This window comes from Budorcas taxicolor, chromosome 5, assembly GCF_023091745.1.
Source record: "Budorcas taxicolor isolate Tak-1 chromosome 5, Takin1.1, whole genome shotgun sequence".
Lineage (NCBI taxonomy): Eukaryota > Metazoa > Chordata > Mammalia > Artiodactyla > Bovidae > Budorcas > Budorcas taxicolor.
Window position 1 is genome coordinate 118,970,721 of NC_068914.1, and position 16,750 is coordinate 118,987,470.

A 16,750-nucleotide genomic window follows, 5' to 3' on the forward strand; every position below is an offset into this window, starting at 1 on the left:
AATTTTATTCCCTGAGAGATTTTTATCTTTTTCTTCTTCTCTAGCTCCTCTTCCTTTTCCATTATGATCATTTACTTTTGATTTTCCCTTAGTTTCAGCCCTTTCTGAATATTTTCAAACTGTCTCTCTGACCAGGTGAGCAGCAGAATGGGTAACCTGGTGTCCATTGGGGAGGGCTGCAGTGGTGCACGTGGGGCGAGCTGAGTGAGGCAGGGTAAGTATCTGGGAACAGTGATGTCTGCTGCCATCACCTAAGGACAGGAAAGGACAGTGTTAGTTTGGATTGCCAGCTCATCCTGTGTGATGCAGCCAGAGAGTCGCCCTCTCTGAGTCTCCACTTCTGGTTGTGTAAGTGGCGGTTCATGTGAGGACTTCCCTGGAGCGTGATGAGGGTGAAATACACACCCATGGAAAGGTCTGTATAGTCAAAGCTATGGTCCTTCCAGTGGTCATTTTCAAATGTGAGAGTTGGACCATAAGGAAGGCTGAGCACCAAAGAACTGATGCTTTCAAACTGCGGTGCTGGAGAAGACTCTTGAGAGTCCCTTGGGCAGCAAGGAGATCAAATCAGTCCATCCTAAAGGAAATCAGTCCTGACTATTTATTGGAAGGACTGATGCTGAAACTGAAGCTCCAATACTTTGGCCACTTGATGCGAACAGCTGACTCACTGGAAAAGACCCTGATGCTGGGAAAAATTGAAGGCAGGAGGAGAAGGGGATGACAGGGGATGAGATGCTTGGATGGCATCACCAACTTGATGGGCATAAATTTTGAGCAAACTCCGGGAAGAACAAGGAAGCCTGGCACGCTGCAGTCCATGAGGTCGCGGAGTCAGACACAACTGAGCGACTGAAAAACAACAACAACGTGGGAAGACAGAGGTCATAGGAATGGAGCGTGTGCTCAATAGCTGCACATGCGCAGACATACCACCAGATGCCTTGCTTTTGTAGTATCCCTGCTAAACTGGAGAATGATGTCATGCACAGAAATAGAAATGTACTCAGCTGTTTGCTGGGTTCGGAACAGATTCTGCAGTCAGTGAGCTTTCAGGAACTCCAACTTTCTACCCAAATTCTTAAAATGATTTGCAGACAAGTAAGAAAGGAGACAACTTAGCAACTGAACAACAATAACAAGGAAGGAGTTCGGTTTCCCAGGTGGTTCAGTGTCTGCCAATACAGGAGATGTAAGAGACGTGGGTTTGATCCCTGGGTTGAGAATATCTCCTGGAGGAGGGCAGGGCAACCCACTCCAGTATTCTTGCCTGGAGAATCCCATGGACAGAGGAGCCTGGCAGGCTACAGTCCATGGCGTCACAAAGAGTCAGAAATGACTGAAGCGACTTAGCACACACACACGAAAGGACACTTCTGTTCTTCTTTTTTCGCCTATTTAAAATTGAAGTTAAAGTTGATTTACAATGTTGTATTAGTTTCTGGTGTCTGGCAAAGTTCAGTTTTATATATATGTGTGTATATCTGTATAAATTCTTTTGCATATTCTTCTCCATTGTAGTTTATTACAAGATTTTGAATATAATTCCCTATACAATACAGTAGGACATTGTTCTTTATTTTATGTCTAGCAGTTTTCATCTGCTAATCCTAAACTCCTAATTTATCCATCCCCCATCTTTTCCTGTTTTGGTAACCATAAATTTGTTTTCTCTGACAGTATGTTTCTGTTTTGTAAATAAGTTCATTTGTATCATATGTTAAATTCCACATATAAGTGATATCATATGACATTTGTCTCTCTTGGATTTACGTCACTTAGTATGATAATCTAAGTTGGATAATCATCCATGTTGCTGCCAATGGCATTATTTCACTCTTTTTATTGCTGAGTAATAGTCCATCACATATATATATGTGTATATTTATATATCACATCTTCTTTATCTATTTATTTGTCGATGGACATTTAGATTGCTTCCATGTCTTGGCTAGTGTAAACAGTGCTGCTATGAACATTAGGGTGAATGTATCTGTTTGAATTAGAGTTTTGGGGGCGTTCCATTCTTGTTGTCACAGCTGGTGCCTGGTCTTCAGGCTGAGAGGTGAGCAGGTAAGGGACCAGAGGCAGGAAGTGACACCCCTACTTGAATTCCCTCAGACCACAAGTGTGGGCTATGGCCCCCCCACTCTTGGTGGGTGACGAGGGTTGAGAAGCATGACCTGGACATGTGAAAGTCAAGTCCCAGTGTTGAGTGACTTTGGAGCAAGAAGGGAGATGGGGGTCCCACTCTCCAGGCTGAGTAGGCTACAGCAAGCAGCTCCCTAAAGACTCTAAACTCCAGGGCAAGAGCCCAGTTGAAGTCTTAGATCCATAAGTGATAAAGAAACATCAGTAGGATGAATCAAAAACATGGGCTGGTCCCTGAATTCCCTCTTCTCACTTCCCTCCCTACTCAATGGAAGGAAATGTTCTGCAAATTCTAGACCACCTGGGAACTCAAGGAGGTGCTCTATCCACTTGAGCTCAGTTTCTCTATTTGTCAAATGGGCACAATCTACCCATTTCAGCAGATTCCTGTCTAAGATGCTACGTTAAGGCTTCCATCCAGGGTGGGGTTTCACCCAGGCTCAGCAGGGCCGTTTCTCTCTCTTCTCTCTTACGCTATATGGAACCACTTACCTCTCCAGACTTCCATCTTCTCTGAAAATTGGAGGAAGTATGTTGCCCCTGTTCCCACAAAGGGAAGCGTGTGAGCTGCAAAGGCAGTGGTTAGACTCCCTGTCCCCTCTGAGCCCAGTGCTGAGTGGGCAGTGCAGGAGGGCAGAGATGTCCCAGGAGCCAACGCTGCTCTGCAGCATGGTCCCTCCTTCCATGGACACCCTCCTGGTCTGTTCCCAGTTCCCCTTGACTCTCAAGCCCTGAAGAAACAAGATCCCAGTCTGGCTCCATCCTCCTCTGTTTCCTGAGATTCCTTCAGAGGTCCGTGGACTGACTGCCCATCCTGGGCTGAAGAAAGGAGTCTTCTGGGTCTTTCTTTAGGCCTGCCTAATCTGCATTAGATGGGACAGACTGAGAACCTTTCTCTTCATGATGTGAAATCAGTCAGTGGGTCCCTAACAGGTATTCTCTGAGCAAAACACCTAGGGAAATACTTCTTCCCTTAAAGAGGATGCAGTTACAATACAGATTAATATATCAATATGTCTACCATGGTACTTGAAATAGATGTGGATACATGTAACTTTGTACATGCATGTAAATATGTATATACGCCTCCAAGAATTTCTTCATCAGCTCTCTATGCCCTGCAGTTCAAGCTGCTGTAAAGTCTTTCTTGGACCATCACAGTAAATATCCGTATAGATATATACACAAGTAAGAGGTGATAATATTCCTACATGGTGTTAACCCTGGGCATAATTCCAGCCATTTTGCATTTTTCAACTCATCTATCATCTAAATGAGTTTGAGCAAACTCCGGGAGATATTGAAGGACAGGAAAGCCTGGCATACTGCAGCCCACGGGGTCGCAGAGAGTCGGACATGACTTAGCAACTGAACAACAGCAATCCTCTAAAACTATCATTATTTCCATTTTACAGATGGAAAAAGTAAGGCATCAGAGAGGCTAAGTATCCTGCCGAAAGTCACACAGCAGATAAGTAGCAGAGCTGGGATTTGAACCCAGGCAGTCTGGCTCCAGACCCTGTGCTCTTCATTCTGTAATCTCCTGACACTCACCAGCAGCAGCCTCTGATGCGCAAATCATCTGCAGAATCAGCCCCTTCAACCACTCTTCACACACTCTGGAACCTACCTCCCTATTACCTAAAATCCTCCAGCTCACCCCTCACCCCCATCTTTGGGATAGCAGTGAAACCCCTTCAGCAGGTCCTAATGCCCTCCTCTGCCTCATTTTTAGAAGTGGCTGCTTTGCAACATGCACTTGAGGATCAATATCTCTGTCTTTTTCAGTATGCAGCCTCCTTTATAATGTCAAAATAATTCTTGAACCAAGCACGGTGATAGTTCTACTTTTAGTATCTATTGATTTAGAAAACATCTACCAGCAAAGAGCTACCATGAATTCCATAATACTTTAAAATATATTTGATGAATTGTGATATGTGATATATTACTTTTTCAGTTTATAAACCAGGCTGGATTCAGAGATAAATTCTCAGACTTATACTAAATCCCTGAACCCAGAGATCCTTATCCCTTAGCTAGGAAATCACTGTTTTTCTCCACTCTTCCAAAATCTTGCAAGTTCCCAAGGCACATTTGAACATTCTGATAGCTTGTCCTGGAGTGACCCTCCCTAAGGACTCAGCTTAAGCACCACCTCCTCTGGGGAGTCCTTCCTGACTCACCTCATCACCCCATCATTGTCCAGCTAATAGCTCTGCTCCATCGTCTCTGCACCACGGCTCTTCTTTACCATTGCTCAGTCACACTGTCCCATCGTCATTTGTTTGCAAACACTACTGTGTAATTTGGCCAAGTACAGGAGCCTTGGCATCCATGAGACCCAGCTTTCTGTCTTGGCTGTAGCATCTTCTAGCTTTGTGAACTTGGGCAAGCTTGAGCAAGTGCCTTCTCTATTTTTGAGCATCAGATTCTTCACCTGTAAAATGAGGATGCTTGTACCACCTGTCTTCCTAGCATCACCTGACACATTTCTGATAACAGAGCCATTCTTTCCTCTTTTCTTCATTTCTATTTTAAAATAAAGAATCCATTCTATGTGGTTTGATGGGGCTGCAGTGGTGGTAGGTGTTCCAGACCCGGACAAAAGGAGGGCTCCATCTCCTACTCACAGTAATTGGCTTGAAAGTAGGCATGTGGCTCCAAACAAGCTAATCCAGTCCTGTCTGGAACTTTCTGTAAGAAAATAAGAAGAGATTTTCTTGTCACTCAGGAGTTGCTATGCAGGTAAAATGTGGCTCTAGAGGGGTGGACAACTATCTTACCTATCACATAGAAATAATCTAAGAAATGGAGCAGAAGATGAAACATTGACTACATCATACAAGTCTCTTGATCCAACCATTCCTGAAGACAGTGAACTCCTGGGTTTCTAATTATATAAGCCAACAAATTCTTCCCCACCCCTTTCCTTTTAAACTTAAACTAGCATGAATCAAGTTTATTTCCCTTGTACCAAAAGGAATTCTATGGCAGTCTATTACATTGGTGGTTCTTGATGAACCATGCTTTTTAGTATTCATGCCCCTGAGTTGTCAACTCCTATTGACTATGGGTGGGGCTTGCAAGTGATCAATGAAATGAGATGGAAGTGATGCTGTGCCTATTCTGGGCCTAAGTCTGAAGAAGGCTTGACAGCTTCCATCCTCTTGGAAGGCCTGAGTGGCCCTGTAAGTTCAGGAGAGACCATGTGGAGATGCCACATGAAGAGGAAGACATCCAGATGCCACACAGAGAGATAGAAGCTCAGTTTTCTGGTGTCCCAGCTGAGTCCAGTCCCCTGTCAACCTTCCAGCTGAATGTAGCCACATAAGTGATCACAGGCAAGACCAAATAAATCATCCAGTCTATCTAGTCCTGTTCAGATTACAGTATTTGGAGTGATGATAAAATGATTGCTGTTTTAAGCCACTGTGATTTGGTGTAGCTTATTATACAGCAGTAAATAACAGGAGCACTGACTAATATACTCCTTCACAGGGCTGTTGTTAGAACTAAGATGCTGCTGCTGCTGCCAAGTCGCTTCAGTCGTGTCCGACTGCATGTAAATTGCTTAGCATAGTGCCTGGCACATAGAAAATGCTCATTAAGTATTAACTATTCCTTTTCTTATCATTGTTATTATTATTGTTACCCAAATTTTGTTGTTATCCAAATGTTTGCTGCCCAATTTAGATTGTGATCTCATTGTATCATATACATTGCTATATTCCTGGGATCCAGCCCAGAACATGACATATGGTTAGCATTCTGTCAGTGTTGCTTTCAGTGAATGAATGAATGAATGAACAGCAAAAGAAGTATTCACAAATGCAAAATTCAGTGCATCATGCATAGTTTATCCTTAGCATGTATTTTTGATCTGTGTATACTTCAGATTGAATTAAATCCAAAGTTGTCTAGACCACTGAGGGTCTAGAAGACTTTCCAGGACAATTGATCTCTTTGTAGTAACTCGGTGATCCAGTTGGAGGGAGATTTCAGAAGTCTGTGGCTATAGCATCTAGAACATGGCCTCTGACTGGGTAGTATATCAGGTGAACACAGACAAGGTGAACACCACATCAGCTCTTAAATTCTTTCTGGTAGAAGGGCACACCATACTTCCTGTTACACTTCATTGGCCAAAGCTAGTCACATGGCCCCATCTAATTTCATATGTGACAGAGGGCTGTTCTCAGGAAAAGGGAATTCCTTAAACCTTCCCCCCTCCAAGCAGGTGCTTATGCTTTATGGGCAAGATGGTCAACAGCTCTACCACTAGATTAGCCCTGGGATAGTGAAAAACAAAGACAATACTCCATGCATCTCATTTTACAGAGAGAAAATCAAGACTAATAAGTAAAGTGACTTCCTTAGACCCCCAAGATTGATCAATTTTTAATTAAAAAAATTTAATATATATGAGATAATGCTAGTCTAGCAGAATGTTAAGAGTACTTTTCTGCAGTGGGGACATGGTGTTCAGTAGAATTCCCTCAATTTTTCTGTACGTTTGACATTTTCTGTAATGTTGGAAATTTAAATTTACTTTTAAAATAGTTAACATTAATACATTTACATTAATCAAAATTCAGAAGGTATCAAAAGTTAAATATTATAAAGTCTTCCTTTTCCCCTGTCCCAGGTTCCCAGGTCCTTTCCCAAAGGGAACCAATGTTATCAGCTTCTTATGATTCCTTCAAGAGATATTCTGTATCTGGGCAACCACAATTGCAAACAGATGCAGGCTTCTCCATTAAAAAAAAAAAATTATTATTAGGTAGCAGAGTTTTGCCAAGAGAACACACTGGTCATAGCAAACACCCTCTTCCAACAACACAAGAGACTACTCTACCCACGGACATCACCAGATGGTCAATACCAAAATCAGACAGATTATATTCTTTGCAGCTGTAGATGGAAAAGCTCTATACAGTCAGCATAAACAAGACCAGGAGCTGACTGTGGCTTAGATCATGAACTCCTTATTGCCAAATTCAGACTTAAATTGAAGAAAGTAGGGAAAACCACTAGACCATTCAGGTATGACCTATATCAAATCCCTTGTGATTATACAGTGGAACTCAGAAATAGATTTAAGGGACTAGATCTGATAGACAGAGTGTCTGATAAACTATGGATGGAGGTTTGTGACATTGTACAGGAGACAGGGATCAAGACCATCCCTGTGGAAAAGAAAAGCAGAAAGGCAAAATGGCTGTCTGAGGAGGCCTTACAAATAGCTAAGAAAAGAAGAGACGCTAAAGACAAACGAGGAAAGGAAAGATATACCCATCTGAATGCAGAGCTCCAAAGAATAACAAGGAGAGATAAGAAAGCCTTCCTCAGTGATCAGTGCAAAGAAATAGAGGAAAACAATAGAATGGGAGACTAGAGATCTCTTCAAGAAAATTAGGGGTACCAAGGGAATATTTCATGCAAAGATGGGCACAATAAAGGACAGATAGTATGATCTAACAGAAGCAGAAGATATTAAGAAAAGGTGGCAAGAATACACAGAAGAACTATACTAAGAAGATCTTCATGAACCAGATAACCATAATGGTATGATCCCTCACCTAGAGCCAGACATCCTGGAATGCAAAGTCAAGTGAACCTCAGGAAGCATCACTATGAATAAAGCTAGTGGAGGTGATAGAATTCCAGCTGAGCTATTTTATGTCCTAAAAGATGATGCTGTGAAAGTGCTGCACTCAATATGCCAGCAAATTTGGAAAACTTAGCAGTGGTCACAGGACTGGAAAAGGTCAGTTTTCATTCCAATCCCAAAGAAAGGCAATGCCAAAGAATGCTCAAACTACCACACAATTACACTCATCTCACACACTAGCAAAGTAATGCTCAAAATTCTCCAAGCGAGGCTTCAACAGTATGTGAACCATGAACTTCCAGATGTTCAAGCTGGATTTAGAAAAGGCAGAGGAACCAGAGATCAAATTGCCAACATTGAAACTGCAAGAAAGTTCCAGAAAAACATCTACTTCTGCTTTATTGACTATGTCAAAGCCTTTGACTGTGTGGATTACAGCAAACTGGAAAATTCTTAAAGAGGTGGGAATACCAGATCACCTTACCTGTGTCCTGAGAAATCTATATGCAGGTCAAGAAGTAACAGTTAGAACTGGATATGGAACAACGGACTCGTTCCAAATTGGGAAAGGAGTATGTCAAGGCTATATATTGTCACCCTGCTTATTTAACTTATACGTAGAGTACATCATGTGAAATGCTGGGCTGGATGAATAACACGTTGGAATCAAGATTGCTGGGAGAAATATCAATAACTTCAGATATGCAGATGGCACCACTCTTATGGCAGAAAGCAAAGAGGAACTGAAGAGCCTCTTGATGTAAATGAAAGAGGAGAGTGCAAAACCTGGCTTAAAACGCAACATTCAAAAGGCAAAGATCACGACATCTGGTTCCACTACTTAATGGCAAATAGATGGGGAAACAATGAAACAGTGACAGATTTTATTTTCTTGGGCTCCAGAATCACTGCAGATAGTGACTGTAACCATGAAATTAAAAGACACTTACTCCTTGGAAGAAAAGTTATGACCATATTAAAAAGCAGAGACATTACTTTGCTGACAAAGTTCTGTCTAGTCAAAGCTATGGTTTTTCCAGTAGTCATGTACAGATATTAGAGTTGGACCATAAAGAAAGCTGAGCACCAAAGAATTGATGCTTTTGAACTGTGGTGTTGAAGAAGACTCTTGTGAGTCCCTTGGACTGCAGAGATCAAACCAGTCAATCCCAAAGGAAATCAGTCCTGAATATTATTTGGGAGGACTGATGTTGAAGCTGAAACTCCAATACTTTGGCCACCTGATGTGAAGAACTGACTCATTTGAAAAGACCCTGATGCTGGGAAAAATTAAAGGCAGGAAGAGAAGGGGACAACAGAGGATGCGATGGTTGGATGGCATCACTGACTCGATGGACATGAGTTTGAGCAGGCTCCGGGAATTGGTGATGGACAGGGAAACCTGGCATGCTGCAGTCCATGGGGTCGCAGAGTTGGACACAACTGAGTGACTGAATTGAACCCACTGCACACACAGCTATGCACTGAGAATGTCCCTTGCACTAGCTAAATGCTTTGTACCCAGTATCTCTTTAATCCTCATAGCAACTCTGTGAGGGAATTGTGATGTCCCCATTTCATGGATGAGAAAACTGAACTACAGAGAAATTAAATGAATTGTTCCAAATACCATGAATAATAAGTGGCAGCATTAAGATGCTAATCTAGGCTTTCTGACCCCAAATTCCGAGCTATGAGCTTCCACCTGCAGCACAGGCGTGGAGGATCAGGGGGATGTTCTGGTATTTTGTACACAAGGATGGCACTGAAACACTCCTTCTGATGGGACTCAAACCCAGCCATGCCTCAGACTAGGACCTGAACCACAGTTCTTGGCTTAGAGGGGAAGCAAACACACCATCTTTTAGTTGAAACATCTCATTTGATCTCAGGACTTACTGGAGCTCAGGTTCTTTTGTCTTGATTCAGAAAGGATTCAGCGTGAGGCAAAGTGATGGGCAAAGAGAGAATTTATCAGCATAAGATGCTTGTGAGAGATACAAGCAGGCAGGCGAGGGAGTGCAGCCCTGAGAACAAAGAGGGCTACATTTTTATAATTAAAGAAAAAGTGGGGAGCGAAGAAGACCATCTTCTTTCCCCAAAGGGCAGACATCAAGGCTTACATCATTAGTTCCTCCTTTGATCCTATATGGTCTAACCGGGACTGTTGTGGTGCTACTTAAATAACTAGTATGTTGGCACAGGGTGGTAACATATACTAACATATGGTGATTCAACTCAGGTTTCCATGTAATATCCATCTTCCCCTAGTTTTTTCAGCTTTCATCTATATTCCTGTATTAACTACACACAGAAATGCTAGTCTTCAAGGCCCATTAACACCTTGACTTCATGTAACACGATTCAGACACCATAGTTATAGTCTTGTGTTTTAACTATCAGGATTGGTGGCTTGAGTGTGCCTGGTGCTTGAATGTGCCTAGCCTTCCTTCAAGGCAGAGTAGATTGTTGCCCGGTTACTGGATTCTTCTCTTCCATGGTCATTAGCTTGTAACAATCTCCCAGACTTCCTGCAACTTCTGTCTTCGATCCCCTAGCATGGTATAGAGTTTTCTAAGTGAAGCTAGAAATGCGAACAGGTATATCGCTGTGTGAACTAAGTCCCATTCGAGTGTTAATGAGACTCCAGTGCATCCTGCTAATTTTCACTGAGTCTTACCCAAACAGTGTCTCCTGGGATGGAAATAGATTTACAGCTGTCACAGTGACTAAGCAGGTATAACCAGAAGCAATTTTGTCTCTTCTGTCCCGCCCCAGTGCTATGGGGCTTGTTCCTGCTCTGATCCTGTGAGCAATTATCTCACTCTTTAGGTAATTAAAAGTGCTTTCATGCTGGTAGACACCCCAGGTATATCAGTTCAGTAACTAGCATGTTGAGTTTTATTTAATGGTTGAAATTCCAAATTTTATTCAGAGATTAAAGCTTCACCACTCCTCTGGCTGCCAGAGAAGGAGCCTGCAATGGGAAAAGGGAACGGGCCACACTTCTTGATTCTCTGTATTTCACTCCAATTGCTCATCCTCTAGCTTGCTAAGAGTCGATGCTAAGAGGACAGGGAGGTTCTTGCCTCTGTGGCACTCTTGGGAAGGAGTGTAGGCTCTTTCTGGGTTTGAAAGAGAAAGTGTTAGTCACTCTGTCAGGTCCTACTCTCCGCAACCCCATGGACTGTAGCCCGCCAGGCTCCTCTGTCCATAGAATTCTCCAGGCAAGATTACTGGAGTGGTAACCATTTCTTTCTCCAGAGGATCTTTCCAACACAGGAATCGAATGTGAGTCTCCCACACTGCAGGCAGATTCTTTACCGTCTGAGCCACCAGAGATCAGATGTTTAAAGCTGAGTGTTTTAGGAGGTCATTTATGTGGATTCTTTGGAGATTCTCATTGCTAAGAACTTTCCCCTCCTTTGTGGGTGACATTTCTCAGAAAGGACACTGAAGACTCCTCTCTTGATCCCTGGGCATCCACCTCCAGCCCTCCAGCAGTTTTCTGCTGAGGTCTCTTCATTCGTCTAGGCAGCGGTCAAGGGCAGGATCTGAGACCATCTTTTGCTAGCTTGTTCTCTTCTGTGATCATGTCTACAGAAGATAAGCTCCCCAGACAGCATTAGACTCTCTGTAGCTAGGAGTACTGTCACTTGTCAATCAGAGTTATGTATTCTGCTGCCCCTGACCACTTCATCAGACAATAATCTATGAGGCCTTAAGTATCCAGGATACCTGAGTCAGCCTTTTGCTTTGGCCTGCTTGGAGCTTCTCAAGGACTCCCTGGTGGATTAATCTGCAAAGATGGCCAGCAACAATTCCTCTCATCTGTATGTGTACTCCACTGATCTCAGCAAGAGATAGTCTTTCCTTCTCTCTTTTGATGGGTGGAGATGACCTCACAATGTATTTGACCAACTGAAAAGGTACAAGTGATTTGTGCAAGTTCTGGAACCTGAACTTCAAGATACTGTGTAGCTTCCACTTTTACGCTTTTGGGATCCAATTGCCATGTAGAGAAGCTCAGGCTAGACTTCTGAATGATGAGAAACCAGATGAAAAGAGACAGACCTGGCCAGTCCTCCACCATTCCAGCTAGTCCAGCTTTCAGCTAAACGCAGTCACAAGAGTGACCCCAACCGACATCACGTGGAAGAAGAGCTGCCCAGCAAAACCCAGTTGACCTACAGAATCATAAGACATAATGCATTGTTGCATTAAACCACTAATCATGACAGAAGAAAATTGAAATTAAATCTGGTACCTAGAAGTTGGTGCTCCTGGAACCTAGAAGACATGGCACTGTCTTTGGGACTTCATGACAGGTGGAGTAGGAGGATATGGAGGAGATTGCTAGTGAGGCTTCAAGAGCATTGAGAAAATTTCTCCTAGAGGCTGTAGAAAGGTGGACTCCTTCATATAATATCAGAGCTTTTAACAACACTGTTATCTACAATAATGCAGATGATAGAAAACTACTTCATGCATTTATGGATATTCTAAAAAGATTTTTCAGGCCAAATGCTGAAATGACAGTTAGCTTATTTTACTGATATGTAATAGGTATTTCAAAAGAAAATTAAATTGAAGAAGGAAATTTACAGGTAGAATTTTGAGACAACAGAGGACCTGGAACCATTTCTCTAGTCAGCAAAAAAAAATTCTCAAAATAAGAAATAGTCTCAGGGCAAAGATAAAATATCAGTTCAGTTCAGTCACTCAGCCGTGTCTGACTCTTTGCAACCCTGTGAATCGCAGCACTCCAGGCCTCCCTGTTCATCACCAACTCCCAGAGTTTATCCAAACTCATGTCCATTGAGTCGGTGATGCCACGCAGCCATCTCATACTCTGTTGTCCCCTTCTCCTCCTGCCCCCAATCCCTCCCAGCATCAGGGTCTTTTCCAATGTGTCAACTCTTCGCATGAGGTGGCCAAAGTACTGGAGTTTCAGCTTCAGCATCAGTCCTTCCAATGAACACCTAGGACTGATCTCCTTTAGGATGGACTGGTTGGATCTCCTTGCAGTCCAAGGGACTCTCAAGAGTCTTCTCCAACACCACAGTTCAAAAGCATCAGTTCTTCAGTGCTCAGCTTTCTTCACAGTCCAACTCTCACATCCATACATGACCACTGAAAAAAACATAGCCTTGACTAGATGGACCTTTGTTGGCAAAGTAATGTCTCTGCTTATGAATATGCTGTCTATGTTGGTCATAACTTTCCTTCCAAGGAGTAAACATCTTTTAATTTCATGGCTGCAATCACCATCTGCAGTGATTTTGAAGCCTCAGAAAATAAAGTCTGACACTGTTTCCACTGTTTCCCCATCTATTTCCCATGAAGTGATGGGACCAGATGCCATGATCTTCGTTTTCTGAATGTTGAGCTTTAAGGCAACTTTTTCTCTCTCCTCTTTCACTTTCATCAAGAGGCTTTTTAGTTCCTCTTCACTTTCTGCCATAAGGCTGGTGTCATCTGCATATCTGAGGTTATTGATATTTCTCCCAGCAATCTTGATTCCAGCTTGTGCTTCTTTCAGCCCAGCATTTCTCATGATGTACTCTGCATAGAAGTTAAATAAGCAGGGTGACAATATACAGCCTTGACGTACTCCTTTTCCTCTTTGGAACCAGTCTATTGTTCCATGTCTAGTTCCAACTGTTGCTTCCTGACCCACATACAGATTTCTCAGGAGGAAGGTCAAGTGGTCTGGTATTCCCATCTCTTTCAGAATTTTCCACAGTTTATTGTGATCCACACAGTCAAAGGCTTTGGCATAGTCAATAAAGCAGAAATAGACGTTTTTCTAGAACTCTCTTGCTTTTTCAATGATCCAGCAGATGTTGGCAATTTGATCTCTGGTTCCTCTGCCTTTTCTAAAACCAGCTTGAACATCAGGAAGTTCACGGTTCACGTATTGCTGAAGCCTGGCTTGGAGAATTTTGAGCATTACTTTACTAGCATGTGAGATGAGTGCAATTGTGCAGTAGTTTGAGCATTCTTTGGCATTGCCTTTCTTTGGGATTGGAATGAAAACTGACTTCTTCCAGTCCTGTGGCCACTGCTGAGTTTTCTAAATTTGCTGGCATATTGAGTGCAGCACTTTCACAGCATCATCTTTCAGGATTTGAAATAGCTCAACTGGAACTCATCACCTCCACTAGCTTTGTTTGTAGTGATTCTTTCTAAGGCCCGCTTGACTTCACATTCCAGGATGTCTGGCTCTAGGTGAGTGATTATTATACAACTGTGATAATCTGGGTTGTAAAAAAAAAAGAGAGAGAAAACATAGTGGCCAGTAAAATATGGCTTCAGGATAAAGATCATACCAAAGCTGTAAGACCTCTTTTAAAAACTTTGTTAACATTTAAGGTTTTTCTTTATAGACCCTCTCAGATAGACAAAGATTTCAAAAATCTTAAGGGTGTGTTCCCACACAGCCTGCCACGCTCAAAGAAGAAAGAAACCTATCTTGGATAGAATTATGGGTGAGTCTTTTGGGACACAGAGTAAACACCAATAAGATTCATGTGAAAGTGAAAGTCGCTCAGTCGTGTCCGACTCTTTGTGACCCCGTGGACTATACAGTCCATGGAATTCTCCAGGCCAGAATACTGGAGTGTGTACCCTTTCCCTTCTCCAGGGGATCTTTCAAACCCAGGGATTGAATCCAGGTCTCCCGCACTGCAGGCAGATTCTTTACCAGCTGGGATATGAGGGAAGCCAGATAAGATTCATGGGAAACTTATAAAATTTTTAAGGAAAGTGATTGGTGATAGGGTTATTAGGCTAGACTCAGAGAGAGACAGTTCAAATTGAAAAGAGGTCTTTGGGATCCCAACTTTCTACAGTTAGAAAGCAAGTTGAGAAAGCTGTTCTGCTGCAGAAGAGAGGCCATTTCTTATGGAAAAGATGACTCAGAAGGTGGAGCCAAGAGCCAAGAGTAGTGGATTAAGGAATTACTTCCTAGTGAAGCAGCTTTTCCTGCCCTAGAGTAGGGGACAATAGTAACAGGTACTCAGCTGGATTTTCAGATTTTCTATGGACCAGTGACTGCTATGTGCTCCCCTTTCCTCCTCTTTTTGTAAAGGCCTCACCATTGTATGCTGGGTACATAGGGGCAGAAAACTTGTCTTTTGGTTCACGAATCTCTGAATCAAGAGGAAACTGAACTTGAGGAGCTGCATCTGAGGAGCCTCATTTGTGCCTGGATGATGGAAATGATGAGATCCTGGACCTTAATTTTACCGTCAAACTGAGAAGAGACTTTGGGGATCTTGGAACAGTGAAGTGTGTCTTATATGTTTGATATCTGTGGCCAAAGGGCAGACTGGAGTGAATTAACGATAGTTGTGAGTTCTTTGCATCTTCTCTCATCAAAAAGCGCAGTGTCTATCATCCTCTTTGAGTTTGGGCTGCTCTGTGACTTGCTTTGACTGATACAATGCAGCAGAAAGCCAGCTGCCACATAAAGACATCTGATCACTCTGCCAGAGAGAGAAGTCCTGGAGGATAAATGACAACAAAGGGTAAGAGAGAGCCCAGCCATTCCACTAATTCCCAGTGGTGCCAGAGGGTGATGGAAAAGCCATTTTGGATCCTCTAACTTGTTGAAGAAACTTAGCCAACACCCCATGGAGCAGAGGTGGGATGTTCCCACCAAGCTTTGCCTAGTGCAGAATCATGAGCCAACAAATCGTCATTATTTTAAGACACTAAATGTTGGGCTTAACATAACTCAGTAATAGAAAACTGATACAGGAGTTGTTACCAGAAGTGGGATTTGAACCTACACAAATGTTGAATCCACTGACAACATGTGCCTCGCTGGATATCATATTTCTATGGCCTATTGATGCCTATGTACCTTCTGTTCTCTCTCTTCTTATTTTTTAGTGGAAGCATCTATTACAGTTATCTCACACTGTGTGGGCATGCATGGGCATGCCACTCCTCCCATCAAAATGCAGAATTTATTTCTCCAACCTCTTGACTCTGGGATGTGCTTCTGACTTGCTTAGACCAACAGCATGGGTAGAAATTACACTCTGTGTGTTTCTGAGCCTAGACTTCAAGATGCCTTGTAGTGTCCACCTTTGTTTTCTTAGGATCCAACCATCCTCTAGCAGAGCTTGAGCTAAACCACCGAATGATGAGTGCCTACACAGAGAGACAGAGTCTCACCCAGTCTCTAGTCCCTCCAGTTCACCCCACCTGATGTACCAGACTTGTGGGTGAAGCCTCCTTGATTTCCCAGTTACACCTAAATCCCAACTGAGTGTAGCCATGTAACTAATCCTCAAATGACACCATGTGGAGCAAAAAACCACCCAACCCAAAGAATCATTAGAAATAGTGTATCATTGTGGAGAAGGCCATGGCACCCCACTCCAGTATTCTTGCCTGGAAAATCCCATGGACGGAGGAGGCTGGTAGGCTGCAGTCCATGGGGTTGCCAAGAGTCAGACACAACTGAGCGACTTCACTTTTACTTTTCACTTTCATACATTGGAGAAGGAAATGGCAACCCACTCCAGTGTTCTTGCCTGGAGAATCCCAGGGACGGGGGAGCCTGGTGGGCTGCCGTCTATGGGGTCGCACAGAGTTGGACACGACTGAAGTGACTTAGCAGTAGCAGTGTATCATTGAAGATTAAGTTTTGAGATTTTTTTCCTCACAGTAATAGGTAATTGAAGCATACCCCCAATAATTACCCCTCAGGGTTGGGGTACATTCTCCAACACATCCCACTGAAGAAAAGTTTTCAACCTTCAGCTTCTCTGCTTCTCCAGCTTTAACCCTCTTGTAGCTCCTAGTGGATGAGAGGCCAAGGGTAACACAACTGATTTTTTTGTTTTTCACTTTATCATTTTTGCAAGACCAGCATAAGGGGTCTAGTAAAGGGCTTGGCAAACCGCAGTCCAAATCCAGCCAACCACCTCCCCTCTCCAGTTTTACTGAGTTATAGTTTGTTTAATGGCT